Source organism: Akebia trifoliata, chromosome 16, assembly GCF_017979445.1.
Source record: "Akebia trifoliata isolate Shusen 1 chromosome 16, ASM1797944v1, whole genome shotgun sequence".
Classification (NCBI taxonomy): Eukaryota; Viridiplantae; Streptophyta; class Magnoliopsida; order Ranunculales; family Lardizabalaceae; genus Akebia; species Akebia trifoliata.
This window is the reverse complement of record NC_141390.1, coordinates 24,225,847-24,242,960: the sequence shown is the minus strand read 5'-3', so window position 1 is coordinate 24,242,960 and position 17,114 is coordinate 24,225,847. Positions and strand designations below refer to the sequence as shown.

General features: G+C 32.7%; 1 long non-coding RNA gene across 2 annotated transcripts; it reads right to left on the bottom strand.

Moving 5' to 3' along the window:
• Positions 1-301: 301 nt before the first annotated feature.
• On the bottom strand, positions 302-1,998 carry LOC147383000 (uncharacterized). 2 transcript variants are annotated; one of them, XR_015173977.1, is made up of 4 exons: positions 1,812-1,998; positions 1,154-1,305; positions 874-940; positions 302-760 (listed from the first exon to the last, which is right to left on the bottom strand). It is a non-coding gene; the product is annotated as an uncharacterized LOC147383000 (long non-coding RNA). The 2 variants fall into 2 exon arrangements; XR_015173976.1 differs by having other exon boundaries at positions 1,154-1,302; positions 1,812-1,996.
• Positions 1,999-17,114: the final 15,116 nt, after the last annotated feature.

Below are 17,114 nucleotides of genomic sequence, written 5' to 3'. Positions count from 1 at the left end.
TGTGAATCTTGAACTTAGAAGAGATTATCCAATTTATATCTCAAATTTATCACAAAGCATGATTAAATTTGAACTCATGTAAGCATGAATCATTAAAGCTAGAATAATATGGTACAAATTAGATGATCTCACCTTAAAAGACTTCACAAAGTACAATTAAAGTAGGAACAATAGAATTAATTCAACAATACTAAGATGAACTCGCTCCGACATCATTGACTTCTCTAAGGAGAGTCTAGTCGATCGTCATGAGGAGTAAGTTGCAACAAATGAAATAAAATAAATATGGTGGAGAAGAAAGTGAGATAATCAGTGTTGTACTTTCATTCCAAGCTTTATGATCTTACAATGGAGTTATAAATAGAAAGTAAAGAACCAACTCTTGAGTTCTCATTCTACAAGAATTCTTTCTCTCAAAGAAAAATCAGAAAATTACAGAGAAATTAAGAAAAAGAAGAGGGACCCCTTCCTTTGGGACAACCCTTCAATTTATAAATTTTCTATTCGAATTTTCAATCGAATTTTTGTTTAAGTTGATTCGAAAAGGGTCTTTAGTTTCAATGACCAAAGCATCTGGAATGTTCAACTCAAATCTCGATGCATAATTCCTTGAGATAATCATGACTCATTACGAATCTACCGCGGTACGGTGACGTGGTAGCTTTTGCTGTTGAGTTTTGGCTGGCTGCTCCCTCTTGGCTTATACATTGTAACAAAAATTATTACAAAAATATTTGATTTCGAACTTTGCCCTTTTTACCTACAAATAGTAAGAAAATCTATTAGTTTCAATTCACCCTATTGCAAGTTATCATGTATAAAAAGGGAATATGTCAAGATAATCAAGTTTAAAAAAAAAAAAAAGAATATTACCCTTTTTGTATAGTTGTCGAGGTGCGATGACAAAAATTGAATTGAGTAGTTGCTAAGATTAAAGCTACTGGAAAAAAAAAAAATGTATGTTAGATGCCATACTGAGCAACATCACAAAAGGAATATAAAAAAAATCCCAAAATAAGTCTAGGGGTCATGGGTCTATAAAGATTATTATATCGGCAATCCAATTTTAAAATTGAGATGCAATGCTGAAGAATAATCTCTGTTTTCAAAAATCTGAAAATTTTGTGGTGTCAATGAGGAGGGAAATTCATACCTGCAATTAAGAGGGTGGTATTTCAAACAAAAAAAAAAAAAAAGGAGATTCAAGGAGTTTAGTTCCTTGAAAATAGATCGGCTCTTAGATACACTAATACTGTCGTCTTCATTATCTTCTCATCTGTCAAGCAACTAGCCCAAACCTTGCTGCTGCCATTGATGTGGATAGTTAGTAAAAATTTTAAAAGAAAGAAGATGAAGAGAAGAAGAATTCTTCTTGAAAAAATCTGTTGTTGTTTGAAACAAAGTGAAAAAAAAAAAAAAGAGAGAGCTTCGTTGAATTAAAAAAAAAAAAATTCAATCGATCTACAGCAACTGCGTTTTTTTTTTAAGGAGAAGAGTTCTTCTTGAAAACGACTGCGGCTCTTTGAAGCGAAGTGAAAGAGCGGCAATGAACAAAAGATTTGTTCAATCGGATTCTATAGGTACCAAAATTTTGGTGCTCTGTTTTCTTTTAGAAGAGAAGAAAGTAAAATTAGTAGAGGAGAAACCCGAGACTCCTTCCCCAAATGTCGTTCAAAAAAAAAAAAAAAAAAGAGGAGAAGAGAAAAGGAAAGAATGGTGTACGTGTGTGCATCTGTGTATGCTGGAGGCAGTCCCTATTTTTCAAAAAAAAAAAAAATAGAGAGAGAGAGAGAGAGAGAGTAGAAGAATACCTGTAGGTGGCTGCAATTAGGATGTGAGTGGATATGCCTGTTGTGAAGATCACTCCAACGAAATAATAGCCAAAAAGAAGAAAAAAAAAAGAGGAGAATGAAATAAATAGGCAATAAGAAGTGGAATTGGAGAAGGAGTAGGAAAGAAGAGGTGAAAGAGGAGTGGGATTCTACGTGGCTGAACGCAGTAGAGGCGTGAAGAAGAAGGAGTACAGAGGCGTGAAAAAAAAAAAAAAGAGATAGTAAGCTAGGCTTACTAACTTAGTAAGCCATTTTTCTCACCTTTGGCCCAATACATCTAAAACCCAAATAATTGCCCACATTGAAAGTAGTTGAGGTGGCCCAATACATCTAAAGCCCAATCATTGCCCACATTGAAAGTAGTGGCCCAATACATCTAGCCCAAATCATTGCCCACATTGAAAGTAGTTGAGGTGAGAATACGTGCCTCTTTGTGATAGCTGGAATGGTAAAAAAAAAAAACAAAAAGTCAATACAGAAACATTTTAATGGGTTTTAAAAATAAGAACTCAAGGGCTTTGATTGCATACTTCTCCTGTACGTGGCATACCCAACCTTAGAGGATTAAGTAATTGGGTACAAATAACATTTTAATGGGCTTAAGCGAATCTAAGTCTAATTCTTATATGACACGTACCTACTACCAAAGCAATTTTCTAAGCCAAATTTGTGATGGGCCCTAACCTTCTACGTGTAGGTTCCGAACTCCAAACTATTTGTTTCAATGAGACTCCGTCATCATTCCTTACCAAATATATCCCATGAAAAAAAAGAAAAAAGATTGAGCTTCTCAATTGTCCAAACCGAACTACAAGTTCTTAAGCACATACGGTAGTTCTAAAGCAAAATTTCAAGGACACGTGGTTGGGGATGCTCTCCAAATTTTAGCTATCAACATAGTCAAGGATGTACCATCTTCAACTACGTTTTCAACAACACATCCTTGAGGAGGCATTTGTAGGCACCAAAATTTTGAGGAGGCCTTTACAAATTTTATAAATAAAAATTCCTAAATTTATTAATGGGCCTCAGATCCAAATTGAGTCCATTAACTGGGTACGTGCTCCCTACAAACTCGGGTTTTGGGCTTTCGCAGATAAAGCCCATAATCTAACAAATTCAAGTGATCCACACATTAAGTATTGGGCTTGACACCTAAACAAATGAGTTTGGCCCAATAATGATCCATAATATCCTTAAAATGGGATTTGGACAAATTTAGCCTTTTAAACAAATCAATTAATCCTCTTTAAATTGAGGTATAATTGGAAAGCTAAATTATTTTAAGTCTATAAATACAAGAGCCTCTCTCATTGAGAAGGGATCTGGATCACTTTCTCTCAGAAGACAGAAGCTCTCCCTCTAGAGAAGAAGAAGCTATCAAGCTCTCCTCCAGAGACAAAGCAAGGTTCTTCAGAGATCCGAACTCCGACTAAAGAGAAGATCAAGCATAAAGCCCTTCTCCGGAAGTCAAAAAAATATTCTCAACCGATAAAACGCGAAGCTCGGAGAGAAAAGATCTACAGAAGCCTCTACAGAAGATCAAGCACAAAGTAAAGACAACGTAAAAGCATCCTTCTCAGTCGATAAAGCGCGAAGCCCGGAGAGAAAAAAAAAAGCTACATACATCGTCACTATTTTGTATTTGACTGTTAATCAGAAGAAACACTGAGATCTGTATTCACATTTCATCAAAAATCAATAAAATCATTTGCGATCTTATTTCACGAATCTTGAGGTAGATCCGTAGAAATTTATTGTCGACACTCATTCTCTAAGAATTTTTTTTTCCACTATTCACAAACACCTTAATTAAGGTCAATAATCCATTATGAGATCTAAAATGAATTATATTTCTCATAATGGATTATAAGAATGGTTACGAAACGGCCCTAAAAGTTTGATTTAGTAATTTATGTTTTTGAAGTTCATTTATATGGAATGAAGTCAAATTTTACCAATAATTCATCAATTAAAAAAGTGGAATTGGTTAAGGGGGTTAACTTAATTAATCTTACATTTTACAAGTGGGTAAACTTAACATCACCAATTTCACGGGCATATGACTAAATTACCCTATTTTTTATTTAATTCCTTCAGATTTCTGGTGTATAAAAAATAGAGTGATGTTAAATGCACGTTGTTTTTGGTCAACGCCCTTGACGCCCTTTTCTCTCTCCTGCCCATAGTAAAAAAAAAAAAAAAAACAAACAAACTTTCTTCTTTGATCACCTTGTGAAATTCAAAAACATGACCAATGCAATGTAGTTGTGAAAGACAAAATTATATGAACTTTAAAAAAAAATTAAAAATAGTTAATTTTCACCGTTGAATTTTATTTTTAAATTTGAGTGCTCGGCGACTGTCCATTTTCAATACCTTGGATCAAGTTCGAAAAATAATTTTTTTTTTTAATGTGAATATTTTCATGAAATCTAAAAGACTGTATTGTTGGATTGTCAATGTAATCATTAATGTGGGCCCAACAATCTTTTTTAAGATTTGAAATCTAAAAAAATAAATATATAGGCAATGGGCAAGAGAGAGAAACTCTCTCTATTGCTTATGTCATTGCGCCACATGTCCAACATTTGTTGGGCTGTGAGCCAACACGTCATAGGGCATATGAAGCATTGGCCAAAAAACGGCGTCCATTTAACATTTCTCTAAAAAATATTATTATACAATGATACTAAAATTCCTTATTTTTGTTATCAAAATTCTAACTATTATTAACAAAAAAAAAAAAACACTAATGACAATGCAAAACCTTAGATTTCATTTTGTACCAGTTAAAATGTCACATTAGAGGGACTGTCTAGTGCCATCTTTTAAGGATGGGTCACGGGTGGTTGTATTAAATGACCATCACTAGAGATTTCCTAAAGAGAAGGGTACTGTAGGCCATACAACGGTTGCCGTGCTAAGTTTAAAATAGGTGGGAAAGATTCCAACAATCTGTGACAATTTGACTCTCGCAAGGGCCCTTTATTAGGTCACATGAATCACATTGGACCACTTTAACCTTTGATGTCTTATGGATCTACACATTGGTTAGTCTCTGCTATATAGCCTAAAATGTGCAGCTCTGAAGTCACTTTGTTGATATCTTTTAACTTTAGGACTTAAAATTAACTTGGCCATAGATTCCTACTCACTTTCTTGACTTGTCAACCTAAGGTGAAGCCGACGAAGACTTTGGACTACATAACAAGAGTCTTGTGAACTTGGGCTGTTCTCTCCCATTGATAAATTTGATTATTTGGTATTCTTTTTCTTATAAAATATTTGAATATCTTTGTTTTATTCTATATTTTACTTTTGTTATCATCATCATCTTCGTCATCTATGCATGTTCTAGATATTTTACATTTATTGCTGATTGGCAGGAGTTCTAGAAGATTAATTTAATATTATAATTAGTGACAGGGATTTGTTCCCTTTGATCCTTTCATTGAAATTCAATACTAACTTATTTATTACCCATTGAAAAGTTTTTGTGGAGTCAAGGCATGCAAGTCCCGTCCCAAAGAGTAAATTGTGCCACCAAATTGCATTAGGCCATCCATTTTGACGGTCTTACTTAATAACAAAAACAAAATAATCACTCTTATGGAAAAAAGGATTAATTCTTAAGAATTTCTCAATTGAAGAATGTCACAACCAACCACGCTTTGCATTCATTCAATGGTCCTTAAGACAACAGAATGCTAGCACCATCATTCCCTACACTTGGCATTGGCTCACGCAGTGTTGAATAGGGCAGCATGGTTGCTTAATTGCATGACTATGCCAATATTGGCCAGTTTTTTGACTTGTCTACTCTAATTTATTTATTTATTATTTTCAGTAATTACAAATTTGTGGAAATTTTAGGACTGGTTTGGAATCCAATTATCAAGAATAGGGATTAATTGATGTTGATTCTAATATGAACTTTTAAATTACCATTGTTAAAGGTTTATCCAAAAGATTTGGAAATGTGTTTGTCCATTTAATTCTATAAGAAATCAAATCTTGTGTTATTAGAAATGTGTTCATATTGACTTTTACTATTTCAATTAACTTTCTATTGGGTCTTCCTCTCTGCCTTTGATAGTTAAAGTTATTATCGACCTCCATTGAATGTGTTCAAACCATTTCAATCAAATTTTTTCTTAATTAATCATTTATTTGATTATAATTTGAACCTTTTATATCTTGTTCAGTGTTAGTTTCAGGCGGACAATTTGGATCTCAATTAATAATTTCTCATCCTACTATCACAGCTATTTTAACTTTTTTTGAAGCACATTTTAAAATGGAACCAATTAAAAAAGAAACAATAAAAATAAACAAAGGCCTTTCTTTGGTCAATTTGCATTTTAAAGTGGATATTTTTCTTATGAGCCATTTAGTGGGCCCAATCTCATACAAGTCACAAAGGATAAGGGCCCATACTCTCCAACGTATTGCTGACTCCAAAGTCAATGGCAACAAAGTAGGAACCTTCCAACGTATTGCTGAGTCCAAAGTCAATGGCAACAAAGAAGGAACCTTCTCTCTTTAAGAAGTAGGACCCTACGTTGTACATTTCAACATGTAATGTAGGTGGTTCGCACTACATGCTGTTGGACTTCCCCACTGCCCCATATGATTTATTAAAATAAAAGGCTAATTTATTCACCATAGTAGAATCAATTATATGTTCTTTATCGTCCAATTAATTGACTAATACCTATTCTATATTCAGGATCAGTTTGTATTTGAGCTATTGTCCCACATTACACCCAATGCCATTTGTCACACTATTTCTGATCAAAGGATCTTTAGGGAAGTTATGGGCCCACCATTCGATGGATTCTACACACAAAAAATTGATTAATTTGTGATATTTAGATGTTGATTTGCGAAATCCTTGATTGCTTTGTACTACCGATATTGTCCTATATTACTCCTTTTGTACGGGATGGGACGATTGAAGCTCCTCCTTCATACAAACCGACCATAACTCTCCTTCGTTGGAGTAGTTGCTCATTCTCAAAGACTTGAACATCTCTGTAAATTTTGTTGACCCAAAAATTGAATCGAATTAAGGTTGGTTTGGTTCTAGGATATATTTAATTCGATTTTGATTCAGGATTTGTATAACCGATCAAGTCCGAACCGTGTGCACCCAGGGGCGGAGCCAGGATTTTGCCCATGTGGGGGCAACCAAGAGTAGAAATTTTTTTGTGGGGACAAGGAAGAGTGAAAAAAAATAGTTGTGGGGGCAATTAAGATTGGAAAAAATATTTGTAAGGGTAATAGTGGCAGATTTTTTTTATCTGTTGTTAAAATCTGTTGCAATATCTCACTAATTCATAGACTTTGAAAATTCTAGTGGGGGCAAGTGCCCCCACAGCCCCCACTCTAAATCCGCCCTGTGCACCGCTATGGAAATATGGATTCATTCCCTTGAAAACATGGTAGAGTAGATATTTTAAATGCAAAGGTGGCTAGTAATATTGAATTTTTTTTATTTTTTATATTTGTTAGATTTTAAAAGTTGATCCAATATAAAAGGATCATGACTCATGGTTTTGCTTGTATTTTTTAAGTTAAATCACATGGAGTTTGGTTTGATGAAATTTTGTTGCATACATTAGTATTATTGTTGAATTCACAAATCTCAATGTTTTATTATTTAGCAACTTAACAAGTGGTATCAGAGAAAGGTTAATTACTTTAATAATTATTTTAAACAAGTCGTGCCTAAAGGAGGTTATTACCTTAATAACCTATTTATTGAGAACCGTACCAAACCTATAAGCATTCCACCCAATGGAACGTATGGATTGGGAGTGGATCGTCACAAGTCTCATAGCAACCATTATAAACATTCTCTGAAAGCAATGTGTAAGATGGTTTGCATACTTAAAAAGTTTTTATGGACTCGATAGGTTGTTAAACATTGGCCACCAAATTTGATCACGTAGTGAGTGGATAAGATTTCAAGATAAACCTGATTAATATGCATAAGTTAGAATATTTTTATAAAATATGTGTCCAACTTTTGTTGTAGCCTAGTACATATAAAAATTTCATTTAAAATAGGATTCTTAATTAATAAGCCAAATACATAAGGGTAAAATTGAAATTTATATTGCTATCCAATATGGAATCCCTAGAAAAATTAGTTTAGTGATTATCCTATTACGATCAGATGGGTAGTAATTAACCACATGCCACTAGCATTTTCGTGATCGAAAGAAATCTAGTGTGTCTTTTTCTCCCCACTTTTTCCATTTTGTGTGAATAAAGACTTTCATCACCACCGTATAGGAGAGTTGGGGTAGAATGCCTATTTTTCATAAATTGATATCGCAATCATTGTAACCTTTATCAACACCGAAAGTGAATCTAAATTTTTTCAATATTATTCCATTCATACTTTCTTTTGATTACGAATCCTGGATCCTTTGGCATATTTTGGTTTTCTTGAAATATTTCTATATATGATATATCAAAAAGTCATAGAGTCGTGATAATATAACCCCCCCCCCCTCTAACACACGCCCCCATCAGAGAATTGTAGATCATTTACCTTGGGATACACAAGAAAAAGATTTATGGTTATATGTATCCCGAGGCAAATGATCTACAATTTTGTGATGGGGGCGTGTGTCATAAGGGGCATCAGAAAATCATTACACTTTATCATGTAGATCTCCATGTGACTAACATTTTGTTGCGAGTGATAGAATTTATTACTTCTATAATTTGAAATAGTTCTGCTGAGTGTATAGTTTCTTTCACTCTTGGGTGTATCATACCCCAATCAAGTCTCATAACCCTCTATATTCATAGCTCTTCCCTTCTCCATCATATCAGTCTTTTCGTATGGTTGGTTGGTTAATATTGTATCAGAGCATTAAGTTTGTATAGGTCAAGATTCAATTTTTTTTATCCTTATGGGTTAGGAGGAGTGTTGAGTGTATATTTTCCTCCACTCTCGGGTGTGTTATACCCCAATTAAGCCCCATGATCCTCTTATATTTGTATTCATATTCATAATTCTCCCCCTCCAATAGATCGGTTTTTTGTAATAGTTGGTTGGTTAACAAGTAATTACCAAAGATGTTCAATATGAAAGATATGGAAGTCCTAGTACGTTCTAGGCATCAAAATTCATAGATATGGTTAGATATACAATCTCATACGCTTTAAATGGCCCATTACTCCAATGATGAGCATCATGCATAGAAATTAGCATCTATAAGGTAAAAAAACACCTTCTCAATCAATCAAATGGGAAGTCCAAAGAGAAGAAATCTACGCCAAAATATTTTTGTATTTGACGGTTACTTAGAGGAGAACACTTTGTCGATAGAGTGTACTGAGATCTGTATTATACTTTTCATCAAAATCATTAAAAATACATTTGTGATCTTGTTTCATGAATCTCAACGTAGGTTTCGAAATTTGTTGTTGAAAATTTTCTTGCACAGTCGATGGGATAATTTCAACCTCTCATCTTTCAATCAACTCCAAAAACACCAATAAATTATCATATGTGATCTTGTTTCATGAATCTCTAGATAGTTTGTAAAATTTGTTGTCGACACTAACATTTCCTTCAGTGTAAGGATTTTGGAAAAATTCTTAATTAAGAAGCCACCAATCCCATATTCGAGAGCAGACAATAAGTTTTAGCTTACTTCCCATGAATTTAAAATTTTTACATTCATAATAAGAAAGTTAAGATCTTGAAGTAGTCAGATGTTTACAATTAGGAAAATGTTAAAACGAGAGTTGGCTTTCAATTTTGAGGGTAGATGTAACAGTGAGAGGATGGAATTAAGTGCAAAATCATTTTCAAAATGTGGTGGTGGTGGTGGGTGGGGCCGGGGGGAAAGACATTTTCCCTCATAGTGATAGATTACTTTGGGCAAGAAAATATATTATTATATACCTGAAAATTACACTTTTCAAAGGAAATCATTTTGCAACCTATGGAAAAACCATTATAGTGTTTGTAAAGAAACTAAATTCTAAGAAAAATAAATTTTTCAAGAAGATGATTCTAAAATATGTTTGATTACACTTAGGGAACAGTGAAAGAGAGTTGGTTCTTAACTTTGAGGTAGAAGCGTCTATGATTTGATATCATTTGGATTTTCCTATCTTGACATAAGAGTTATTTTTTTAGGAGATTAGATTAAAGAATATTTTCCTAATAAAATTTAATCTGAAAGTTCATAGAATCCGAATTGACCAATCACAAGATGTTATATTGTCATGTACTGAAAGCATCTCCAAATTTACAAAAATACCCATTTTCCAACCCATGGAAAGACCATAAGAGTGTTTGTAAAGAAAATAAATTCTAAGAAAAATAAATTTTTCGACAAAATGATTATAAAATATGTTTGATTACACTTAGGAAAACGGTGAAAGTGAGTTGGCTCCTTTGAGGTAGAAGCATCCATGATTTGATATCATTTGGATTTTCCTATCTTGACATAAAAGTTATTTTCTTAGGATATTATATCAAAGAATATTTTCCTAAGAAAATTTAATCCGAAATTTCACAGAATTCGAATTGACCAATCACAGGACGTTGCATTATCTTATACTAAAAGCATCTCCAAATTTATAAAAATACTCATATTAGAAAAGTTTTCAATACACACAAAGTCCTACGATTGTTCAATTCTAGATTTTATGAAATCTCATATTGATTTTTCTTTGTACAAAAATATTTCTCGTCAACTTGAAATAATCTGCCTCAAGTTTTCTCACCCCACCAAAAAATCAATTCCCCAACAAAGAAGAAAAAGACTTTTCTATGTTCACCAGCAAATTGTACTTTCTTACCAAACTCATTTCTAGATGAATGTAGAATCAAATGCATGCAAATCACACTTTCTCATAAAACTGTTTCATCCAAAAGTCTAATACTCGTGGCTAATTTTCATAACATCTTCACTTCCTCTTCATTAATTAATATTAAAATAAACAATAGATGAACATAATATTAATGAGCTGAGTGGAAGCCCTCTTACATAGCCCAAAATTGAATATTATCATTACTTGAGATTTTTTGTCTTATCCACTGGAACGGATGGGTACCCTCAGTTTTTGGCTGCTCCAATCTGTTCCAATAATTTTAAAATCAAACCTAGAACTGAAAAAACATGATGGTTTCAGCTCTAAAAATCATAGGAACCGACCCATTAAGACTCCTAACCCAAACAAGTGTCAATTATACCAGAAAACATGCAACTCGGATGTATATGTATAGAAAAATTAAATATCTATTATTTCCCCAATTCCATTGTTGTCACGAAGAGTCCCGATCGAGATCCTTTTTTGAGTCACATAGACTACCGTATTGGCCAACAAATGACACCTTGACTCTTTAGGGTTCATGGTTTAAATTGAAGGCTTGGAAAATGAGCAACCTTTGAATCCTAACTTTAAAATGCACTTATCAATAATGAAAAAAAAAAAAAAAAAAACCTCTTTTTTTCAAAAATCTATTTTAGAGTTCTTAGAATTTTATGCTCTACATCCACATGTTACTTAATCATGCTTTTGGTGCCAGATGGACGTGCAGTTCATGTGGATAGATGTTTATTAGTTTTTTACATAATAAATATTTGTTTACCTAAGAAATGTTTGTCTTGAATTTAAGTGTTTTATTTAAAATAAATATTTTAGTAATTAATATTAACAACACTTTTATGAATATGTTAATAAAAATATACTCACAACAATTTTATAATATAAAGATCAATACATCCTTATCTTTTCTACTAAAAGAAAAAATAGACATAAGTATTATTGGAAAACATTCTCTGTACATATTGACCCAAATGAAAGGTAGCATCAATTTATTTCGACAACATGAAAGAGGTTTCCTTTCAAATTATTTGTTCCAATTGCAAGTTAAGGTCTACCTAAATAATATATTAAATTAATGATTATAAGAAACATGATTACATTCCCGTTGAAAAAACATGGTAAGGTAGATAACTATAAGTCAATACGGTGAGGATATTGAATTTTTTTATTTTTTATTTATGATTTTCTAGTAGACACCAATGAAAGTTGAGGTCATGGTAGGTCATTTTTAATTTTTAAATTGTTCTAACTTAAAAGGACCAATACTCATGGTGTATATTTTGTTAGGGTAAATTGCATTTTTTCCCCCTATAGTTTGGTATAAGTTCTTGTTGACCCCTCAACATTTTGATAATTGCACTTACCTCACCTTTCACTGACAGGCTTAAAATTCAGTTGTTATTTTACTATTTTACCCTATTATTTTATTTTTTTACTACAAAAAATAACTTTTAAAATGATAATTAAAAATGACCCCATCCAAGCATTCACATTCTTACATATGAACCCATTTTTTCACAAGAATATTTTTTTTTTTGTCGAGAAAAATAATATTTTAAAACGGGTAGAATGGTATTTATAAAAATAAGAACATTTTTTAAATGTGAGGCTGGTGGCAAGTAGATGGAAGGGGAGTTAAATGAGCTCTGTAAATAACTATAAGGGAGGTAAGTGCAATTATCAAAACTTTAGTGGTCAACATTAAATTATGTCAAACTAAGAGGGAAAAGTGTGATTTACCCTTTTTTTTTTAAGTTACATTACATGGAAGTGAGGTTGGAGAGAAATAAAATTTTGCTGCATGTATTAGTATTATTGTTGGATATATGTCAATATCTATGTTTTTTTCTCTTTAACAACTTAAAAAGTTTTATCAGAGGGGATTAATTACTTTAATAACCTCAAGAATTGTGTTTGACTTATAGTCATCCACGCAATGGAAGTTATGGAATGATGAATCGGTTGGTCGTCTATGTTTACGATGTTTTGGTACCAACAACCACTATAAGCATTGGTATAGAAATGGATTAGCCTGGAAGTTCTACGAAATGGTTTATTGAATCAAAACATCAATTTGTAGACTTTCATCGATCGCTAAACAATGATATATGAAATTTGATCGAGTAGTGAATTGATATAAGTTTTAAGACCAAATTAACATATACATAAACCTAGTTAGTGAGAGTTGACTTATCATATTATTATCTAAGAAATTTAGCATAAAAATTCCATAGGTTTATGGCAAATAGGCTCTAGATTTGAGGAATCATAGTGAATCTTTTACAACTACACACTCACTTGTTTGACTCCCAATCTATCGAAGATTTTCACCAAAGGAAATCAATTTCTCCTCTATTTCTATTATTTTTTAAAATTATTTTTATATTCTTATAATTTTGATATAGTTCTCGTTCATAGTTATCTAAATGAAAAATAGTAGCAATTTTAGTGTTTTGATTTCACAAAAATTTTAAGATTTTATTCATAAAATTTAACTAATGTCGAACCTCAATACTGAAATGAATTATAGATTGGTGTGTCTATCATATAATAATCTAGAAGCACACCTCCACTTTAACCCTTAAACTCTTTTAGGTATGAAACTTAACTCCATCTTTTCTTTCTTCTTCTTTTTTATTATATCATAAAAGAGAAAAAGTCATGAGGGTTTTTTAAATATTTTCTAAAGAAATAACCCTGGCCTTGTTTGATTGCACAAGAAAAATCAGTCTAATTTGAATAAATTAAAAAACAAGCTTACCAATCAGAAAGAAAAAAAGATAGACGGATTCCAAATGTGCCAAATATTATTTTTTTTCCCGACAAAAACTATTTCTAGATAGATGGAAAATCAAATTCCTGAAAAACAACTTACCCAAAAAAAAAAAATTGATTTTCCAAAGAGTCGTGCTGGAGTGACATTAGTGTTTCACACATTGGTGTGCACAAAACCTTAGATGCTTCTCACTTGTATCTCGATGAAAAGCATCTATGGTTCTGTGCACACATCCACGTCAGCAATGTGTGAAACGCTATCAATTTCAATTTTACTTCAGCATTTTCCTTTTTCAAATAGTCAAACATCGTGATTTCTAATTAGGACTTAAAATGGGACGGATTTTATCTGAAATCTGAGTGCACCAAATCCAAATTTAGCGGTATTGGTTTCATCAAGTATATCCAAATTAAAATATGGCTCGGATATGAGTTAACGTCCATTGATCCGAGTTGGATCCAAGTTAGATACGGATCCGTTCCTACATCCACCAATATCTGAATGATATATTATTTTGCAAGTTGTATTTTTATATATTTTTTAAGTTATTTTCTATCAATCAACAATAGTTGAGTGTAGTACACAAGGCATCTCTTCAAAATGAAGTGATTTTGAGTTTAAGTCACCATTTGACCATATTTTTTTTAATTTTATTTGAAATAACCTTGAATGGTTTGACATTATCCAATCTAAATCAATTAATTCAATCGGATCGGATCCAGATATGAATTTGATGAAAGTAAAATGGTTTGGATATAATTTTAGCTATTAGGATCTGAGTCGGATCCAAATCCAGATATGAATCCAAATAAAAATTTGAATATGAATATGGACATACTCATATCCAAACAGTATTTGACCCGTTTAAGCCTTATTTCTAGCCACCTCATCATGGATGCATGATCAAACATCCTAACCTAGTCACACAACCAACATACATAGCAATTTCCATAGCCTCTCCACTTCCTTGTCATTAATAAACAAAGGATTTTGTTGACATATGTCCAAAGGACGCACGTTAAAGTGCATTAAATATACCTTTGGATCTGATTTTTGTATCAAAATAGTTCTCAAAATTATTATTTTTTGACCTAGGTTTATATGTAGCCCAAGGTCATGATACCCAGATGATGTGGGACTATCTCTTACAAAAAAAAAAAAAATTATGTCCCTCATCCTCTTTCGAGGTTGTAATGATTTTTCTTAATTATCTTAATACTCCGTATTTTACCTGGTGAGATGAAAATGACTTGCTCGGCCGAAGCTATAATGCATTATCTTCTTTTTGTTTCTAGTCAAATATACAAAACGTCTTTTACATGACTCGTCCGATCATTCATTTGAGTCATCTTGATATTGTTCGTGTGAACGAGATGAGCCGAGAATTTTAGATTAAAGTATCCATGTAATCATTAGTTTAAAATAATTTCAAAGCATGGTAAATGTGGGCATGACAATGATGATGATTTGATCCCACTTTGTAGGGAGGGCCAGTTGGGACTTTGTTTATTTGCCGCATCTCCCCAACCAAACTTTCAACTTAATTTTTTTACTTTATAGTTGGATCATGAGATCATGATTGTTACTCCTACAGTCCTGCCTTCCCTTATCCATCTTATTTTTCCAACTAAATATCAAAGGCCATGATTTAATCAGGGAGATCCAAAGGTTCACAATTCCACTGGACCCACCACTAAAACAGTAAAACCTAAATGATGTTGATAGCCTTGGTATCATGAGATCGTGACTAACCACATTGTAAAAAAAGAAGAGTACTGTTTGATTTGATGGTGTGAACTCCATCATGAACATTGGTTTTAATGGGCCCACACACCAATCTTGATCAACCAAAAAAATTATACGTGTGGCTTTTATAGGGGTCCCACAGAAAACTTTAGTTTGTTGATTTTGAACTCAATCAAAAGCCATTGACTATAGATAACATAGCAGCACCTACCTACGCACAAGCATACACTACTATTAGGCAAGAAGTTGAACCGGTTGAACCTATGAACAAGTGAACCAATCCCCAAAACTGGTTCGACCACCCAATTGAACCGGAGATTTGATGAGCTGATAGCATAAAGGAACTCCTCAAGAAATAAATAAATATATATACATATAATCCAAGAGGAGTTTCAACTGATTGAGAAGCTCAGATCAATATTTTAAAATCGAACCGATGATTGGACACAAAATTTGCCGAATTGGTTGGTTCTCGGGTCGATCAATTTATATTTATTAAAAAATTAAATATATGAATTATTTTTTTAATTACTTTTATCTATTTTCATAAAAAACTAATATTTGCAAAAAACCAATGATTTTATTATAAAAAACAGTTCCCGTGAGAATACAGCATCTAATGTTTGACATTAATGTCTACAAAAGAGACGAGACTGACACCGATGTTAGTGTTATTATCGAAGATTTAGAAAAAATTGGTTGACCGAACGATTATTATTGCTGCTCCATATTCAATTGTGTTTGAAGTTATATGATGTTTGCATCACACCAACCGACTTGCAAACAACAACCACAAATCCACGCGGAGAAATTAAAACAAGAAATAACTCTGTAGAATATAGCAAATGTGGGAGTGGATCAACTTATAAGTTACTTACGATTCACACCAACATAATGTTTGACGATCCAATCGTATACTTATCCACAGTGTGGAGAGTGAAAACTATCTTTAGGACATATCAATTCATATATATATATTATACACAGTAGCGTTCTGCAGCCAACGTTAGGGAGTCGATGTTGGGAGTCAAAATTTATCCTATTTTCATAGAGATTATCCTCAAAAAAAAAAAAAAAAAAGAGTTGTGATAATCTGCTCTCCCCACGTAGCATACTCAAAATACTCTCTTGACGTGATATGTGTTAGAACCATAGATTTTATGCCTCGGGATACACATCTACACATCTCCATAAATATGTGCAATTGTATATCTTGAGGAAAAATCTATGGTTCTAAAACGTGTCACATCAGGAGAGTATTTTGAGGATACCACGTGGGGGAGTCAAAAAATCCTTACTCCGTTAAAAATGATTTATTAATCATCGGTAAAAGATCAACGATCCACAATTCTATACACTTTTGATGGGGATGGAAGTTTCAAATTGGGCTGATTTTTTTTCCTCGTTATAAAAATTATCCTCACAAAAAATCAGCCCATTCTGAAACTTCTAAATCATATAAGACAAACATATTATCTTCCTAACGTTGTTTGTTGTGCAGGACCCATATATATTGCTAATGTGTAATATAAGTAATAGATGTTACCAGTGATACTTTTCAAAAGTAATTTCTTTTTATTGGTTAAAAGTAAATAATTAGTGTCAACTATACAATGATATTTTTAAGGCTAATTTAGTTTTGCACCTCTACCACATTGGTGATATTGGACTTATCCCCTACAAAATACAAGATTAAGTTTACCCCTTATGGAAATTCAATGTTTATTTTTTTTTCAAATTATTATTATTATCAGTATGGGACTTATGAAGGGCCCATCTTTTTGACCTCCAATAAGATCAGTAAGACTAGGAACAGTTCATGAGGAGCATTCAACTGATTTACCTACAAAGCATTATTTGAAACACCTTTCCTTGTCAACCAGTTGCAGCTT